Source organism: Lissotriton helveticus, chromosome 2_1, assembly GCF_964261635.1.
Source record: "Lissotriton helveticus chromosome 2_1, aLisHel1.1, whole genome shotgun sequence".
NCBI lineage: Eukaryota > Metazoa > Chordata > Amphibia > Caudata > Salamandridae > Lissotriton > Lissotriton helveticus.
Genome location: NC_136059.1, coordinates 150,985,605 through 151,001,164, shown reverse-complemented (window position 1 = coordinate 151,001,164; position 15,560 = coordinate 150,985,605).

Here is a 15,560-nt window from a genome sequence, read left to right as displayed (position 1 = left end):
CAAGTAAGATTGATGATGATGGCTGATTGACGATCGCCCATCTCAATAATTTTAGATGCAACTTTAATTTACAGAGTACAAGTATTATTTTGAGTAAAACAGATGCGCACACTTAGGCATTTATTATATTTTACTGACTCGTTGTCTTGTCGCAACTACTAATACTTAGATATAAGTGGCCATCAAAGACCGTAATATTACTGGATGGCAAGATTTCACCTAATTAGGTTTGTTTTTGAAACCGCTTGGCGTTTTGAACATATTTTTCAATTGAAATGAGGTGCAACACCTAATGGTATTGGTTGACCTATTTAAAAACAACTTAGAACTTTGGGCTTCTATTCTTGTTAACGTTTTAAGGAGCACGATTAGTGTTGTACTCCCTAAATCTTGGCCCATGGCGACTACTGTCCCAATTTTCGAAAAGGGGGACAGAAGGGATCCTCACTGTTATTGGCCAATATCACCAATTGATGCTTCTGCAAAGATATTGGGCAGTGTCCTGCTGGAACAACTAGTAAATCGGGCATGTGAACAGTGCCTGTTTAACATATGCAAAATATGGTTTTAGATAGGGCTTAGAGATGGCAGATCAGTGCCTAACTTGCATTTTATAGTGAGTAAATATATGGTTGCCAAAGGCTTGGCATTTATGGACTTAAGTGCAGCCTTCGATAATGTATTTAGGGGGAATTGTTGTTCCATGTTGCTATCTAAAGGGGACAATCCCAAAATTGTTTATTTCCTTTCTCAGTTACATGCAGACGTTGAAGGTAGTATTAGGTTTGGCCCAAATGGAGAATTTACCCCTTATATAAAAATTAGAAAGGGGATAAGGCAAAGTTGTGTACTGGCTCCCTTTCTCTTTAGTTTTTACATTAATGGTTTAAAGTACTATCTGATTGGAGTCCTAGCTGACCCTCCTTGGATGGGAACACAACAGCTACTGGTACTGATGTATGTGGATGACTGCATACTTATGTCCCGTATGGTGAAGGGTAATTAGAAACTATTGAATAGGTTTGTGATGTTCATGACTGATTTGGGTCTTTCCACAAACATACCCAAATCCTATGCTATGGTTTGTGGAACCATGTAGTTGGCTAACTCCCTTTCAGATTAGTGGCACCCAGCTGAAATGTGTTTCCACATTTACTTACCTGGGAGTGCTGTTTCACAGTAGGAGTTCTTGGGTTCCTCTGAAGGATATAAGGATCATACAATTTGAGCAAGCCTTAGGCTTCCTTTTTAAATTTTCTTCTAAGCAGGGTCCCCAGCCATTATATGCAACAATTGCTATTTCCAAAGCTAGATCTGTAGCAATTGCCACATGTGGTGCTGGAATCTGGAGGTGCACGGACCAACGAGCATTGCAGGTTAGTGAGAATAAATTCTTGCGCAGACTTGTCCCTCTCGCCCCGTTTCCCTTCTGTAATAATGCACTAGGAATTGTGACTAGATGCTGTAAGTATGGCACCTATACTGCTTTGGCTGTCAATCTGGTCCAGACCAGAAGGAGAACTGACACATGCTGTGATATTTGATTATTTAAGCTTATCAGGGGCTCATAAGATGAAATGGCTCATATATGTCAAAAATGAACTTTGTGCTTTAGACAGGGTATTGTTATTCACACATCCTTTGTGTATTGATAAGTGTGTTGCTTCAGACTTGAAACAATATGACACACATAAAACAGGCATTGGCATAGCCAATAGGTCTCGCCCTTGGTACTTTCATAGGTGTTTAGCCATGCAACATTTGATGTTGTTGCACCAAGGATATTGTGCTGGATAACTAAACACTTATAAGGTCCCAAAGGCGAGAACTATTGGCTATGCCAATGCTTGTTATTCATTAGCATGTGGGCTTTCCTTCTTTTTTAGGTATCACATAGGCAGCGCATGCGTTGCCTCTACGAGACATCAAGTAATCTCTATCTGTTGGCAAGCAGCCGGTAGTTTCTCTGGCCGCTTGCCATTTGCTGAATGTTGCCATAGCTCCTGTTTGCTGGCTTTTTAGTGGCTGTTGATGTGAAATTTACTTCCGTGTAGTCCGGATGCAGTGTTCACTAACTATAGTTTTCGTCCGCTTTTGGCTAGGTGTTCGCACTCTTTCTTTGTCTCGCGCCTGACGTAAACATGGCATCGCTTCAAGGCTCATGCGCAAGGCTGCAGCAGGAGCCGGTATGCGTGAGGGGCGGCTGGATCGGGGGCTGTAAGCGAGTGTCGGTAAACCATACTGAAGAGTGTAGATGGAAGTATGCTCTTCGAATGGCTCGCTGTATTTTGGGGAACAATATTACCTGAAACAGTGAGTTGCCTGATACTCTGAACTCTTCTCGGCTCTGAACTCTTGTTGGTTCCTTTTGTGAGAGTTTGCCATGCTGCGCTAGTCCATGGGTGTGACTTGCTGCTTGCACTCACCATGGCTTTGAATGGCCACGTGGGAGTCCTGCATGCTTGAAGCAGCTGCCACTGCCCTTGCCTTTAGCGTTAACCCACTGCCCACGCTCACCATGGCTGTAAGAGTTCGATCGCATTAGGAAAGAGCATCTACCTGTGTATGGTGGAGACAGAGTGCATTTGTACAATGAACTGTAGCAATCTGTGTCCTGTTCTATTGCGGTGTTTTGTTGTTTGTGGTTCGTTTGGGACACAATGCACAGGCAAGATGGATTGCATTATTGAGGGTCCGCCAGCGCAAAAATACACTCCGTGTTTTACTTAAATATGGTGATTTGCTAACCATGGCATTTGCGGCAGTGTTGGTTAGAATAATTTGCTTGGACAGCGTTTTTGGATCCAATAAAGCTTTCTTTAAAAACTTCTGACACAGCCTTTTGTTGTCATATAAGGGCATTACACCGCACCGAGGAAGGCGCAGCACAGCACCGATTCAGAGAGGGTCGAGACGGAATGGACTGAGGCCGAGACACGCAGTTACGACTCCCCAGGCAGTGTGACGAGGCTCGCAGCGCTGGAAGCAGTGGCAGGGTAAGGGCTCAAGGAGCGAGGAGGGGCGGCATCTCTGCCGGTCACCATTGCGAAGTTATAATAGTTGTCCTGACTTGCCTTTCTTAGCGCTAGGACGATGTGCGAGCTATGTGCAAGTAAGCAAGTGTAACGACAATTGTTACCGTAGGCTGGTAGCCCAGCGGGCAGAGGGCTGTTATGCGCCCCACAATGCCGCCACCGCAGCGGGAGCACCTTACCGCACTTTGCCCCTTAGCAGAAATATCAGAAGGGTGGAATCGGATAGGGAATGCGGACATTGCATGAGGCATGGCTTACGAGCCACGGAAACAGCTAGTAGTGAAGCTGCCTCATCTGCTAAGTGGCAACAACATGACCACTAGGGGCTAGCGAAACGGAGGCATGCCCACGGGAAATTGCATCTGTCTTACCCAGCTTCTACGACCTGTGAAGTGGGGCAGAGTAATTCGCAATTGCAGTGTTCTTGCGGGACTATAACATATGCGCAATACGGCAGGTTATTAAGCACAAAATATATTAAGCTGCTGTAGGCGCTTTATAGACGGCCCACGTTACTAGCAGCATAGGAGATGTGCACCGCTCCCACCCCTCCCCCACCCCAGTGATAACAGGGAGAAGAAGGAGACACGAAACTTGGCCACGTGAGGAAGAAAACGAAACTCAGGAAAAACGTTACACAAGAGAAGGGATCACCAAAAGGGGAAGGTCCCCACCACTGCCCCAGGCCCCCCCCCTTCAAGTGGGTTTTTCCATCCCTCTGGGTTTCCTTTCAGATTGTTGCTCAAGGTCACCTCAAGTTGTGTTTTTTGTCTCCCAAATGTCACTCCCTCCAGCCCAGCCTCCTGCTTCAAAAGCAAATTGTTGAAAGTGGTAAAATGCAAATTTATTCACCCCTCAAATGCACCGAGCCGGCAACCAAAGTAACACAACTGACTTTCTCCAGCGTTTTGGCATCTTTCACTGCAACGCTTGTGGAATTTGGGTTAAATGGTACAGCTTACAGTGCGATTTTAATTTAATTTCCTAGTAAACCATTGGTAGAGGCGCTCATGAAATACTTAAGCTACAGCTGCGCAGCAAGTAGTGCCAGCTGCACCATTTAGGCCTTTTACAGCTGCGCAGAAAGTAGTGCCAGCTGCATAGTTTAGGCCCTTTACAGCTGCACAGCAAGTAGTGCCAGCTGCACCGTTTAGGCCTTTTACAGCTGCGCAGCAAGTAGTGCCAGCTGCACCGTTTAGGGTTTGAGTTAGGACTACCGCTGCATTGGCAGCAACATTGACACTATGGATTCAGGGCCAGTTGGCCAGGGAGACTACGAGGTTTGTAGGGCACCAGGCCCTTGTACATATATGTGGTACGAGGAATTGTTTTTCATGTAATATGATTTCCGCACACTGTTCTGAATACCTCTACAGGTGGTCCTAAGATGACAAGGTTGTTGTGCATATTTAGATTTTGCTAGTCAGTTTTTGCTCCACCCTAGCGTTAGTGATTCTCAGGAGCTTAGGGTCCAATAGTAGTCTGTTGAGATCATGGGCGTACAATGCGGTTGGTGCCGAATGTGGTTCTGTTAACAGGCTGGTGTTAAGTACAGTGTTCACCAATGGTCACTGGGTGTTCATCTATATTCTGTTCTACTTCAACTATATTTGCTTTATGAAGGTTCTGAAAGTGGTCCAGTTGGTCCTATCATATGTAAACTATTCCCTTGTAAATATTATCTAGTGCCAGGTGGGATCATGTTTTCCTAGATGAAGGGCCCAACAAATACCCACCTCACTTCCCGGACGGCACATTAGTTCTGATATCTTCACCCAGCGTCTGGAATATGCGCCCCCTCTTTGCCCTTTTACTTCTCCTCACCACCGCTCTCCTAGTGACACCATTCTCATATCCCCTTTACCCTCCTCCGCCCCACTTTCCCAACATGACCACCACTAGAGTTAAGGCTGGAAGTAATTGCTACAAAATCAATTATCCTTCCAACCAAACGAAAGCTCCAATAAAACGTTTGAAGCACAACACTATTGAACGTTTCCCGGATTCCCTCTTTGTTGATCAATTTTACAATGGTCGCTTTGGGAGGCTCAAAAACGACTTTATTTTCTTCACTCACGACACCCCCTCTTGGTCCACCAGCATATACAATTCCCTTAACGTCACTTCCTCCTCCTCTATCCCTCATGGGAAACAACTAAAAATTTCCCCCTCTGCGTGTTTCAAGGGCCACCTCACTATCTCACTCTATAACAACGGTACTGTCAAGATCCAAGGCAAAGACACCTGTCTCTCGCTCTTTGACCACCGCTTCCCCTCCCTACTCTGAGACCAGGTTTCCCCCTGACTCTCTTTCTAGCTCCAACCATTACTCCCTCTCTCCTCCCCTGACCCCCCTACACTCCAATTGGCTGCACTCTCGAGAAGCACAGGTCGGCCCTCTTCCCGCCCCCTCCCCTATGACCTCCTCTCCTATTCCTCCCCCCTCAGAGTATGCCCTCCCCCCATCACTTCAGCCTTACCTCTAGCTAATACGCTCCTCGTCCATTCTGCACCATCCCGGTACTCCAACCTCTTCTCCTCCCCCATATTCCTTCTGGTCACTCCCCTTTTTAGTCCACCTCCCCTCCAACCTTCTCCCCCAGTTAACTTTCCCTACGCTCCCCTTATTCTTCCCTCCCCCCTCTTTTCTACCACCTCCTCCCCTCGTTATTTATCCCGATTTCTCCACAAACCCACTGCATCTCTCGCCTCCCTCCCACTCCTCCAGCAATGCTGCACCACTCCCTTTCCCCCCTTGGTAACCCTTTCCATTTCCCTCCCTCGGGCCCAGCAGAACCACTTCCTTTCCTCAACTTCCCTCTCTCTCAACCCCCCTCACTCTACCAGATGCTCATTCCCTCACAGCCACCTCTCCTAGCTGACAGGACCTCTGCAACCACCTCGCCTCTTTTCCTCCAAAACCCCCTACATTCCCATGACTCCACTCAGTCCTCCTCTCTCCTTCCACCTTACCGCCTTGTTCCGCACCCATCTCCCCCTAAATATGGCCTGAATTCCTCTCCCTATTGCAACGCCAACAAAGACAACTCTCCCTTCACCTCCGATTCACCAACTTCCGCTCGCAATCTCCACCTCTCCCCACTCTTGAACCCCATACCCCAACTCACCTCCTGTCCCCCCACCTCTCCCTGCTTTTCACCACCAATTCCTCCCCCTCCTGTTTCCATCGAGCCACCCAACCTTCCGTGCTCTGCCTTACTCTCTCTGGAAAATAAGCTAGGCTCTTTTATCTCCTCCATCTCCCAGCTTGTAGCTGCCATTTCACTTTTAAGTTCCAAGATTTCCACCTCTCCATGCACCTCTACCCCTTCCCAACTTCCAACGAGGTGCCCCCCGCCCACTCACCCCAATGCAGCCAAGCTCAACCTGTCGTCCGCAAACTTCGTTAACTCACACAAGCCCTCGAACGCCACCCTTCTTCAACCGGCATCCCCTAGTAACCCTACTATCTACACTATTCCGACAATCTCCTCTGTCAGAACCAGGCATCCATCTAAACCCTCCCGAGCACCCCCGCATAAGTACAATATCCCGATCACCCTTCAGAGCCCAAGTGCCCCCGTCACCAAAACAGTCTTGACAGAGCTGCGATGTCTGCTCCACAACTGCAGATCTGCAGTAAAACATAAACTTGAAATCTCCGATACCATCACCTTTCACAATAGTGACATGCTCTTCCTCACAGAGACCTGGTTCAAAGATACCTCTCACTCTATGTTTGATCTCCTATTACCCACAGGCTATTCTATATTTAGGAATGACAGAACTGACAACATTGGGGGAGGTGTTGCAGTCAGCTTTAGAAGCTCCCTTCAACTTAAGGCTTCTCCTATCAGCTCCTTCCACACCTTTGAATGCCTTTCTCTTGAGCTTCAATTGCGCCACCGCTCACCCCTCAGATTCCATGTCATTTACCGCCCGCCTGGTAGTGGCCCTTCATTTATGGAGGAACTCACTGACTTCATCAGCGACCAGCATTCGCGAAGTGACAATCAGACCTTCGTGGGTGACTTCAATCTCCACTGGGGCGTACCGCATGACTCTTCGGCGAAAGCGCTGGCCACCTTCCTCTCTGCAAACGATCTTATCCAACACTGTACAGAATCAACACACTCTAAGGACTCAATCCTGGACCTTGTTATTTCTAAGCAGACATGCTCTCTATCACTACCCCCATTCAAGTAGACTGGTCCGACCACCTCCTCATCCCATTCTCTCTTCACCTATCACACTCTATAACCCTTGGTCAACCTAAGAGGCCTACCTTCTGGTTCCGTGAAGCGAAAAATATTGATGTCGGACCCCTCTGTGAATCCGCTCTGTTATCACTTCCAAGGCTAGACCCGAACCTAGATGTTGACAAACTCACCTCCCAATGCCTCACAGTCCTTGCAGCCGAAATCAATAACGTCGCTCCACTCAAAAGCAAAAAGATAAGGCCCACTCCCTCAGCTCCTTGGTTCAACAAATCCCTCCATGAAGAAAGGAAGCAGCTAAGACTCCTGGAGAAACAATGGAGGCAAGTGCCCTCCACAGATAATTTGGCCACGCTTCGCTCAGCAAGATCAAAGTACCACAAGCACATCTTCCTTGGGAAAGCATCGCACTTCAAAACTCTTCTTGACTCAGCAAAAAATAGACCCAAAAAACTATTCGATCTCATCAAGATTCCTAACTGCTCCCCCCCACCTCAAAGTTGGAGGATTCTACAAAGCAAGCAGCAGATTTCGCTATATTCTTCGATGAAAAAGTGAAATCACTTGTGGATCAGGTCGCTCATCCTACCCCTCCAGAGGAGCGCAAAATCCTCAGCCATTTGGCAGAACTTTGACCCCATCTCTGAAGATGACCTCCTCAAGTGCATCCGTGAAACAAAGCCCTCCAATCGTTCTCTGGACCCCATCCCCAGTGCCATTGACTTCTACACCCATTCCCTTTCCTATTGGACCACTCTGGTCAACCTCTCCCTTTGTCAAGGCTCCCTTCCTGTCTCCTTCAAAACTGGGCAGGTCACCCCTCCGCTTAAAAAACCCACTGCTGATGCGAGAGACCTCAACAACTTCCGCCCCATCACTAATCTACGCTTTCTGGCGAAGATCACAGAAAGATGTGTAGCGAAACAACTCTCTCGTCATATCAAGGTCAATGATCTTCTTGACAATTTTCAGTCCGGCTTCATCCAAAACTGCAGCACTGAAACAGCCCTACTGCAAGTGGTTGATGACGCGCTGAGGATACTCGATTCGGGGGGGTCCTGTCTTCTAATCCTCCTTGACCTTCTGCAGCCTTTGACACTGTCAATCACAACACCCTCCTCAACACTCTTCAACAGAGAATGGGCTTGGAGGGCACTGTGCTTAGATGGTGTGCCTCCTTCCTCTCAGATAGATCCCAAATGATCAAAATAGAGAACAGTCTTTCATCTCCTGTGGCGGTAGGTCAAGGTGTTCCGCAAGGCTCTATACTTGCACCCACTTTGTTCAATCTCTATTTAGAACCACTGAGAAATCTCCTAAGTAAATCCGGGATCCACTATCATCTCTATGCAGATGACACTCAAATCTACCTCAAGGTCGCCTCCACTCACGATCTCTCCATCCTAAGCTCCACTCTCGATTCCATTCAAAACTGGATGTCAACTGATTCTGAATCCCTCCAAAACTGAATTCCTCCTCCTCTCCTCCTCACTCTCTCCTCCTCCGGTTCAATCATGAATGGATCAGATGAATCTACTTAACAATAAACCCATCATTGTCGACAGCGCAAAATCCCTTGGTGTCATACTCGACAAAAAACTCAATCTAATCTCCCACATCAATTCCATTGCAAAGTCTGCTCGATACCAATTGCGCCTTCTTTGGGGAATTCGTCGCTTTTTCCCGGAGCAGGACCTTAAAACCCTGGTGCAATCGCTGGTCGTTTCCAGACTGGACTACTGCAATTCTCTTCTTACTGGCCTCCCCAAATGCCACTTGTCCCCCCATAGATCTGTTCTCCATTCAGCAGCACGTTTCATTTATGGGGCCAAAAGAAGCGACCACATCACACCGCTGTTATCCACCCTCCGCTGGCTTCCCATCGAGGCTAGAGCTATCTACAAGACTGCCTGTATCACCCACAAAGCCTTGTACTCCTCCTCTCCTCGCTACCTGGCGAACAAGCTGAAACTCTCTGGAGGCTTGAGACCATCACGTAATGCGGAAAATCTACTGCTTGAACCTCCCACTTTCAAGAAGGAAAGATCGATGACCCAATCCTTTTCAGGCAGCGCGGTGAGAATATGGAACTCACTTCCGCCTCAGCTCCGGACCACCACCTCCTCCCAGACCTTCAAAACTGACCTCAAAGTTCTCCTCCTCCAAAGACACCTCCTAAAGTAATTCATGCCCTCTCTATTATCTGAAGGAAGACCTCCCATCACTGAAAACTATTCTCCATGACTATGGAAGTGCCTTCCCAGTGTGTTCTGGTAGTTTGAGTGTTTACCATTTATTGCAGTATTATCCTTGTACCTGTGTATGGTACCCTTTTATAACTTGCACACGTCACTTTTCTCTTGTAACACACTGTTTGCTACCTCTCACATTTTGTTTGCTTTTGATACTTGCACAAGTGCCACTATTGCCTACGTAACGTTTGTTCTTGTGCCTGAGTGTCTAGCATATATTGCAGTATTATACTTCTAACTGTACTTTGTTTCTCTTGTAACCTGCACACTTGTCACTTTTTCCTCCTGTAATGCACCGTTTGCTACCTCATTTATTTTGTTTGCTCACAATTGTCACTTTCACCTCATGTAACTTATCGTCTGCTTTTGTAATTTTGGTTCATTTGTAATTTTCTGTTCCTATTGTGAAGCGCTCTGACGCCTTCGGGTAAAGTCCGCGCTATATAAAAACGCATAAATAAATAAATAATAAATAAATAAATAACGTTTTCCATCGCGGGAACGTTTGACTTCTTTAGGAGTTACAATACGCCCTCTCCGTGTGTAAATCTCTGACGTGGCATAGTGGGATAGGTCTTTATCTCACTTTGGGAGACACCCCTACTTACGTCAGTGTGTGACGGTGTTTATGGAGATTGGCTTAAATACTTTCAAATTTGAATGGACGCGGTACGCGAATTGGGAGACAAACTTCCCACACTGCTGTTGGCGTCTCTCGGCATCTTGTTGTGAGTATATTGGCAGATTGAATTAAGTCTTGGGGCTCATTTTCTTTCTGTTGATCGTACTATTTTTCGCCGTTTTCTTTTGGTATGGATGTGAATTTAGCAGAACATGGTGTGTTCAGTAGAGGGTCTGTTGATTGAGGTATTTTCTGTTCGGCTGGAATATTCTTCCGGAGTGCAGACCTGCGGTATGCATGGCTTGTACAATGTATTACGAGAAGAGGGCTAACTGAGCCAATAGTTTTGTGAAGCACTGCTCGTAACATAGGGGTCGTTTGAAAATGTGGCATGCCTCCAAGGTACATGGCGAATTTAAAGGGCACACGGCGATATGACACTCATTTGTCTGACTCTATCGGATATAAGGGACTAGACCTTACTTCATAAACATTTGATCTTCACTCAGTCTAGCCTTTCTGTGGCAGCCTTCTTGCAAAATCTTCTCTCCTCTGGTAGGTGGGACCATCTGCCTCTTTTTTTCTTTGGCAACTCTTGCAATACCTTCTCTCCTCTGGTAGGTGCCTCTGTCGCTTCTCCATCGTGCCCATGAGAATCATAACAGAAAGCCACAAAAGGGCTCCACTTATGAGTCCAGACATCAATTTTTCATTTTTTTATAACAACAAAAGACACAGATCTAAAGCAAAGCTCCTACCTATTTGTTTTTTATCCACTCCACACAACAGAGTTCCACAACCCACAATACCAAAACTAAAACAATACAACCCACAAAATTTCACTGCACACCATATACATACACTCCATAACACATAGGGAAAAGGCACTGCAATTTACAGTGCCAATAGCTCTAAATCCAACAAATGCGAGATCTATTGCGTTTCCAATGCTTGTTTTGTGTTTGTCCCTCCCTAGGATCATGGACGCATTACTTGTATCCTTGCATTGCTCATTTTTCAAGAGCCACTTTTTTTCTTTTTGTTTTAGCAAAGCAAGAATGTGCATGTGTTTTCCAGTTGTTTCCCCAAGTGTGTTTTTCTCACCCCTCCCAGCACTCTGCGGGAGGCCCGCGGTCCCTGCAGGGGACCCCATAGGAGGGCAAACCCCGTAGTAGGGCGCAGGTAACCGCAGGCCTGCCAGGGGGAGGGACGGGGGGCGGGGTTGGACAAGGGTAGGCCACCCCCCCCCTTTTGTCCAGGGGTTGATAAGGGGAGCACTTCCGCCCGGGCGCCCTCTTTGCTCTGCCCTCCTTCTCCGACGGTCGTCCCAGGCTGTCCTCGCCAGTCCCAGACGCAGGTCCCTAGCCCCTTCTTCCCCCTCACTCCCCCCCCCCCACGATGCGGACGCGAGGCCCGCAATTTCACTCTGTGTGCGATGCCCGCCGAAATTTGAGGTATGTGTGCTTCTCTCTCGCCCCCCCCCCCGGCCCCGTCCCTGGTATGGATCCATGGTTGTACAGGGGCCCTGTGGTAGGACACCACGGAGGGGGGGGGCTGAAGTGGCCACCCATGTGTATCGGCTAGAGTGGGCTGATTTTGCGGCATTGTGGCCGGGCGGGATTCGCGATAGGGGGCACCATAGCGGTTTGAGGGCAGCCCACGTGCTCGGTACGCCACCATGCCGCTGGGCTGGCGGGGGCGGTGGGGGTTAAGAGGGTTTAGATGGCCACTAGTCGAGCCGGCCCCTGGGGCCACGACCCGAGGCACGACCTGTTCGTCGATTAGGACGGAGCGACCACTGATTGGCCAGTGCGGGCAGGGAAGGAGTTATTGTGCGCGCGGATTAAGGTCCAAATAGAAGCACGGTCTGGTGGTTTTTGCGGCTTTTGACCAGGTTTCACGCCGACTCACCGGAAGAGGAGATTCCGAGCGAAGGAATTCTTCCTCTCCCGCCCCCCACACCCTGGGCCACGAGTCGGGATTTGCCCAGAAGTAGAAAAGAATATACTGGGTCATCCGGCGTGTTCATATCCCGCATGGCTTGCACATGTCGCCAGTTGTCAGCGACGACGTTTGGGCGCGCACACGGTATCCCCAACTGAGTTAATCCGAGTTGTTGTTAAAATATATACACCCCTCGACTGCCTCTTCTCCAGGGCTCCGGGCGCAGTCAGGTTCGTCATATTTATTCTTACTTTGCTGGTGCAGTCTGCTCATGATGTGCTTGAGATTATGGCATATTAATTAGGTTCGTTCTATCCCTGCAACGGGGTCGGGAGAGCCCAGAGGTGCTGGTGTTGCACCGGCAGCCATCTGGCTAGGGTTTTACATTCGTGTGGCGCTGCCCCGCTGCAGGTACCGAGCCGACGTTGCTACCAGACGCAGGTTAGTCGCCTTCGTCCCCGAGTGTCCAAGGCACAGTGGCGCGGGGTCTTGCTGGCTAGATCCCCATGCTGCCCCTAGGCGCGGGTTGGCGTGAGCCTTCCAAGTGCGCCGGGCCTGCTTTAGGTCGGGCTGGGGTGTTGGTCTACTTCGTGTGATCCTCGACACAGCACGATATAATTCTCCAGTTTCGTCTTTGTCCCCGAGTGACTTTCCTTTAAGAGACAAAGCTAGAGAGGCATGATCAGGGCTCCATGTGTGATGAAACAGTAGAGGGTCTCGAAAAGAAGCGTGGCGTATGTAATACTGGGTGTGGCTTAAACACAACACCTAGATTCGGGAAGGGTAATGGTTGGCAAACGTAATTTCTCTCTGTCCCGATTCATCAGATAGCGCTATATAAAGCCTGAGCCTAACATTACAACATTGTGCATTGTATGGTAGCGCAGGCCTGAAGTTACAGCATAGGGACTACAAAACAACAGTAGGTCCGACATCACAGGATTAGGGCGGATACATAAATTCATGAAATAAGGCCCAAATATAAACGTGTGTCTAAGCCATAGTAATGGCAAGCGCTAGGCAATTGCTCGTCATGTGGAATACTGTCCGGTTTAACAGCATTAGATGCGGCACTGCAGAGTGATGCTCCACATAACATCAGGTAGAGTAGAGTAAACGGGGGCAATGCGAACGCTCCGGCCCGTTCTTTCTAGTGGGTCATTAGGAATGTATTTTCCGTGTGCCTTACGTACTCCCCAGCAGCTGCCCACACTCGCGCCGCACCGTCTGGCCAAGGGCCTGAACTATCGTTCTCCGTGTTGTGTCCTGCTTTCTGTTGCGAAGTTTGACCGCGGGCCTGCTGTGCTCGAGGTTGTGGGCACGAGGGGCTTATATTGCCGATTGCTAGGGCGCCAGTTAAAATCACCCGGCTGTCCGCGGGCGTGCTCCGGGCCGTCCCGACGGGGATGCGTTGCAGGGGCAGGCAGGTTGAGAAGTGCCGGCTTGTTAATGTCTAGCCCCGAGCACACCGGTAGCCCAGATCACAATAGGGGTACCGGAGTAGGGCGCGGTGCTTATTATGCACTATTTATACTGTGCCATGGCAGGGTGGTGAGTTCGAGCCCTACCTGGAACAGCTGATTGGTTGAGTTTGCCTCATTGTCTGCCACGAAGGACTTTCTGTCTGTGCCGTAATGTTCACATTATTATGGTACGCTCGCTCGAAGGTAGCGGGGCATACCTTGTCTTCCCGTCATTTACTGTTCCTCACTGTACGCTCGCTCGAAGGTAGCGGGGCATACCATGTCTTCCCGCCATTTACTGTTCCGCAAATTTGGCATTACGGTGGTTAGATCGCTCGAAGGTAGCGTGGCATACCGTGTCTTCTCGCCATTTACCCATTAAGGTGGCGCTCATAGTGACCCGTGTACCCGGGAAGCATGGGAACTCGCACCGAAGCCCCTCACACACATCCCGCCATTACTTATTAGAGCGGACATCACGCTCGAAGGTAGTTGTTTACTCCGTCGTCGAGTGGAGCGGGATGAAAAAATTTATGAAGAAGAAAAGAAAAATAAAACACCCGAAGTCTGACAAAATGCAAATAAACATTCCTGAAATAAGAAAGGTTTCCTCTTCAGTAGTTCTTTAATATGCCATAAGTAGTTACTTATTGATTTCTGGTTTTGGGCACTGCTAAAACCACAGATAAATAGCACGCATGTAGTAACAGTCCAGTCTGTTTCTGTAAACAGGTGGCTGACACTGTTTGTATGTATATTGCGGGTGGTCGCTATAGCGCTCTTTGAGGCGGGTTAGTGTAGATGTTGCTTCTCTATACCGCTCTTCGCAGCGGGTTTGTGGGAAATCCGTGATGGCACAGTTGGTATAACAACGTGTGGCCTGTTCCTTGGGAACTTGGGGGAGACACCAGGGTAAATGATGCAAGTCTGCAGTCGGAGTCTCTGCGCTTGGCAGCACATGCCCGGGGGGGAAGCGATAGGACTTTTATCTTTCCATTGTTCACACTTTGCTGTTCATTGGGTGGTCACAGAACGCACCGGGTTAGGCGGCCGGGCCACGAGTCTTTGCAACACCGCTGGCAGAGTGCTTCGGCACTTCTAAGTAGGTGCAATATGCGTCCAACATCTCACTCAGGCAACGTGCCAGGATACAGACGCCACTTAATTACTGACGGGTGGTCGGAATTGTAGTGCGTGTTTGCCACCCGGTAGCAGAAGGTTAGCATACGGCCCATTTCTGTTTTAGGGGTAATAACAGTCATGTGGCGTTATTTACAATAGTGCGTGAGTTTATATTCACTCGCACAGCCCGTGCCAATTCAATTGTCCCCCCGAGCGACCAAAAGGAATGAGGGGTGATATGTAGGGCGCTTTGTTTAGCCTGTGAGTTGAGGGTCAGATTTGGGGGGGCTCAGTGACAGCCCTCGGCTGCACTCTTTACCAGACTTCCCCTCCATGCTGTGCCAGGTGGATTAAAAAATTATTTTGCATCCACCCGGGATGGGATTACATTCGAAACGAATGAAGATTCACATGTCACCAGGCTGCGCCGTAAAAAGGTTTTTTTTTTTTTTTGGCTGGCCTACCTAGAAAGGTTGTGAAATCTTACCCAGGAAAGGACAGGCTTAAGATTCACCGCTAATCTCGCAGTGAGTGGGGCAGACAACACACCTGCGTGGTTGCTTGATGCAACACACCGGCGTGGTTTCTTGATGCAATGTGAATTGTGTTTAGACGGTCAGCGAGTTGGTCTGCGCAACGGTGTCTGCCTCTGGGGTGTTGCGCAGTCCTAGACAATGAAGCACGCTCTACTTGGATAGGATAAGATATGTGTGTGTGTGTGCGGAGGATGGAGCCTCGAACAATTAGGCACTCTGGGCTTTTTTACATTATTTGCCCTTGAGTAAATACATTACGTTTAGACAGTATAGTGCGTTCTTTGCAGGTGCTAGTAAGCACATGTATATTTTGTGTGTCTAAAATGTTTGGACTGCTCTTGAGTAAATACATTACGTTTAGACAGTATA